This window comes from Sturnira hondurensis, unplaced genomic scaffold, assembly GCF_014824575.4.
Source record: "Sturnira hondurensis isolate 20B ecotype Veracruz unplaced genomic scaffold, ASM1482457v3 Scaffold0021795, whole genome shotgun sequence".
Lineage (NCBI taxonomy): Eukaryota > Metazoa > Chordata > Mammalia > Chiroptera > Phyllostomidae > Sturnira > Sturnira hondurensis.
The window spans coordinates 13,104,037-13,109,208 of record NW_028094426.1 but is presented as its reverse complement, the minus strand read 5'-3'; positions in this window follow the sequence as shown (position 1 = coordinate 13,109,208).

The following is a 5,172-nucleotide window of genomic DNA, read 5'->3' as shown; positions in this document are numbered from 1 at the left end:
TTTAAAGCATTTGGGTTACTTTAGACCATTTGCATTTAATGTAAGGTTATGCTAAAGCTTAAGTCTGTCATTTTATTTATTTATTTATTTTCTGTTTATACTGTGTTTTGATTCTCTGTTTTCTATTTTCTGCCTCCCTGTGCATTGCTTGAACTTTCTCAGAATTCCACATTAGTTGACTTATAATGGTTTTGAGTGTATCTCTTCCTACACCTTCCCCAGTTACTGCCCAGGCGTTACATTTGCTGTACCTAACTCATCACAGTTTAATAGTGCTGACACGTTGCCATTTCAGGCCAAGCTTGGAAACCTTATCCACTTCTCTATCCCTTTAATAAACTTTCCTAAAATTAGGAAATTCTGATCCAACAAATTCTGATCACTGTGGGTGACCTACCCATCTTTCCTTCTGGAATAAGAAAGATACCACATCTTGACATTGGAAAGTAAAACAAGTGTCTCTGAACAGAGGAGGAGGCCCTGTCTTTCAACAAATCTGTCCTCTGACCCAGAGGACTACACTACTTCAAATTCCAAGGCTCTGTGCTTTTTTCACAAACATTCCTCTTTGTCTTGGTACTTTTGACCTATTTTCTAATTCCTTATTTTTAAGAGGAATGTTTCTTATTAAATATAATTCTGCAATCTGAGTCATTGTCCCTGTCTTGTTTTTCTTTGAAACATTTATTGTTCTTTGTTTCTTTGTTTTGGGACTCTCGTCAAATGAGTCTGTGTTCTATCACTTTCTGCTCACTTTCTTTCTTTAATTTTTTTATTCTCATTCAAGTACAGTTGTCTCCATTTCCCCTTTATCACTTCCCCCCACCACATCACCCCCAACTCCCACCCTCAATCCTTCCCCACTTTGGCTTTGTCCATGGGTCCTTTATACATGTTCCTTGTGTACACATAGAAATCATATCCTGGAGATGGCCAAACAGGTAACAATAAAATCAGTTTGAGAGAACTTCCACTTCCTGATCTGATCAATGCTGTTTACCACACAATGAATCCATTCCCCACAATTCCTACTATGGATTCTACTACAGAAATGATCGCTCACAAGCAGGGTCTCCAGTGTGCTTGACATGTCTGTAGATAGGAAATCTCTGCTGCAAGTGCCCCACAGATTGATTGATTGTAGCTGCACTGTTATAGATTTATATGTTTTCCAATGACTGTCTTCTTTCAGATAGCTGGGGAAAACTGTACATGTCTCCTCTTCTTGAACCTAGGACAGTTTGTGACTACTTCAAATAAAAGTCGCAGAAATGACACTACAGGAATTTGGAAGCTAAGCCATAAAAAGCCATGCAGCTTTGTTTTGACTTCTTTACACTTTTGGGAGGGTTACCTGATTTGCATTTCTTTTTAGTTCTTGAGTTGAATGTGTGACTCATTCATTTAGAAAGTTTTTCCTACTATATGAAACAATGGATGTGAAATTTTAGTTTTAACTGATTTTCTCATTTGACTATACAGAGCAGAGCTGAACTACAGAGTTCAGCTGAACTGAACAAACCAAGTTTGTTTTGGTTTTGAATGCCAAATATCATCTTTTACTTAGAAACCTAATTAATAGAGAGTATTTTTATCTCCAAATTTAATTTTTAACATTTTTGCATTATATTTTATATAATATCTGTTCTACAGAACTTGCCGAAACACTCTTTGTAAAAGTATGCATGGCCCGGGTGTGTGACTGTTTCCTGTATTTTTGAAAGGACTATGTATAGATTTCTCTCGCTACAGAATTCAGATAAAAGTATTTGACCAATTTTGCTAATTATGTTATTCAGATTTTTATGTCATTATTAATTCTGTTTGATATATCAGTTTATGAAACATGTGTTAAATTCTCACTATTTGTGGCCCTGGCTGGTGTGGCTCAGTTGATTGCAAAGGGTATGGGTCCAGCCCCAAGTCCGGCATGTGCAAGAGGCAACAGATTGATATTTCTCTCTCACACTGATGCTCCTCTCCTTCTCTGTTCTTTCTCCTTCCCCTCCCCCCTCTCTAGGCTGAATAAAAGAAAAAAATGTCTTTAAAAATTCTCACTGTTTGTGGATTCATCAGTTTTTTGTTGTGATGCTCTTAGTTTTGTTTTGATGCATTGTTAGGTCTGTTCAAATTCATGATTATTACATCTTTTCCATAAATGCCTCCTATTGTTATTAGACATTTTGAAATAACATTTCTCTAACCATTTGTTTTGTTTGCTCTAAATGTTAGCTTGTCTGACCCTTTTGTTTGGATAGTGTGTTAGCTATAATTCAACCAGATATGACAAATATAAGCAAATGAGCAAATGAATGCTAGTAGCTCAACCGTATTGTAGAGAACCTATCTCTCCTGTCGCTAACTAGAAATAAAAAGATAAGCATTTGTGACACAAATGTGTTCAAGAGAACAGTGAGATTCTGTCACTACCAAAAGATGGGATAATAGGTACTGAAACAGAAGCAGTAGTCGTTGTGAACATGAGAATATGATGCGTTTTCATCCATTTATTTCCAACCATTGTGGTTTTCTGCCATAGGCATACCTCTTGGAAACAGTATAATTGCATTTTGTTTTCTTATTTAATATGAAACTCTGACTTTTAATGGAAAATAAAGTAAATTTATTTAAATTTATGACAACTTTTGATAGCATTGGACTTGCTTTTACCAGTAAAAACAGAGTTCTGCTAGTTATCATTTTCTTTACTTTCTTTTCTTTTTTCTTGCTTTGCAACTTGGGAGGAGGGGTGTCTTACAGGTGTTTATTTATTTTTTTAAATTTATTTTTATTGAATTTATTGGGGTGACATTGATTTATAAAACCATGCAGGGTTCAAGTTTACAACTCAATAAAACATCATCTACATATTGCACATACTTTGGAGCTAAATTATAAAATTGTTTTTATTCCTTTCTGCACCTACTCTAAGTGTCTACTCACAAACCACCCTAAAAATTAGTGGATTAAAACAACTGCTTAAAACAGCTGGTTCTGAGGGTCACCTGGGCTTGGCCAGGCAGTGCTTATGGTGGCGGTCTTTCCTTTCGTTGCCATCAGATGATGGCTGGGAGCAGAGTCAGCTGAAGGCGCAGATGGGCTGGACACCTGATATGGTTCAGTCCAGGAGCTGGCAGTTGGTGTCCTTTTTCAGAGAAGAGCTCAGCAGGAGCTGTCCATTGAGATACTTGCAGTGGTTTCTTCCTATGAGGGCTGGGCTTCCAAAAGTGAATGTCCAAAAAGGCAGGAGATGTACAATGCCAGTATCATAAAGCTCTGCCTAGAGGCTGGCACAGCATCACTTGTACAACATTCTGCTGTTCCGAGCATTCACAGCACCTGCCGGATTCAGAGAGAGAAAGTATCCCCCGTCATCACTGGGGAAGTGTCAAAGAAATTGTTGCCATTTTAACCCACTATACCATCTTTTCAGACTTATACCTTCCTTTCTTATTTACTCAAGTGGTTCAAACTTATTAAAATACAACCCTTTTTCTCTCTTATAAAAGCAAAATATATCCCCAATATTCTATTTTCCTCTAATCAAAACTAATTCTTAGTAACCAGAGGTAGTTAATCTTCTCAGGTATTTTTCTTTTTTCTCCTTTTTTAATGGTTATTCAAGTACACTTGTATTCATTTTCCTCCCACCACTCCCCTCCACCCCAGCCATCGATTCTACAATTGTTTCAATATTTGAAGCTTGTCCCTGTAGGAGAATTATATGTCAAATAATATTTGAAAAAATAGTTAACAAAAGCTATTGGAAATTACAGAAAATGATGAATAAATATATAATAATTGGAGAAGTTTCAAAGATATTTTTCTTTAACAGATAAGACAAAAATAAGAGAACTAATATTTTGAATAATATAATAAATATACTTAATACTAAACTTGTTTATGTCAAATTTTGCAACCTAAAGCAAAAGACATATTGTCTTAATCAAATTCAAATAAAACAAAATAAATAAAATAAACTGAAATTATACAGTATACTTTTATAAGTCAGATTATCATAAGCTCTGAAAATAATTTAAAAGTGAAAATCAAATACAAATCAAACCAGCTGTTATTTTGAAATATTTATTTAATATATATATATCATATTTGGTTAGACAGAAAACTTAAATTTATCCATATTTTGAAAATAAAATACTATAAATATACAGATGAAAACTAATGTGCTTTGGTTGACATATAATTAGAAGACATTTTAAACAGATGATTTTATAACACAATGATGAGTTACTGAAAATAAATTAAGAAATAAACTCAAATAATTAGAAATGGAGAAATAAAATAAAACCAAGAGAAGAAACAAAAATTAAATAAAACAAATAAAAATAACACTAAGAGGATGAAAAGAAGGACTCATATATTTGGGACTAACAATAACTTCTTAAAAATACAGTAAAATTAACTAAAGTCTTTTAAATTCCTAAATTACACAAGGAAACAAATAAACCATCTTACAAGTAACCAGGTAGAGCCCCCAAAAAGCATTTGAAAAGAGAAGACATTTTTTCTACATTCTAAAAACAAAAACATGAAGTTTTACCATACACAAAAATAAAACAAAACACTTTTCTAGAATAAAGTAACTAATGTTCCTTTAATGCTCACTGCATGTTCCTTCCTGTCACCCACTTGTTTGGCTCCCAAACAGAACACACTGTGCTTTGTGGAAGTAATGTTCATACTTATCTGTGTTGTTTTAGTGTCTACATATGCTTTTTAGATATTATAGTGAAGTTTTGCCTGCAATTGAGTTTTAGGATATTGTAATAATTTACATGGGTTTTTAAATTTGGTTTTATTTTTTGGTTGAGGGGGAGGTCTAGTTTCTTTTCATTTAAGATTATATTTATGTGAAACGATCATCCATGTGGTAGTACATAATTATAGTTTACTTTTGTTGTTGAATTATTGTATTTAACTGGATGATTTTATATTTTACTGGTGCATTCTACTGCTGATGGAATACGCTCATAATAATGTTGTTATGAGTATTCTTATACATGCATCTGATCTACATAAGCATCATTTTTAAAATCTCCATTGGAAGTATTTCACAATTTTAATGATTCATGACATCTATTCCAGATGATTCTCCATAAAAATCCAGTGTATCATTTTAATTGACTTATTCAGTAAATTGTTTCCAAACTG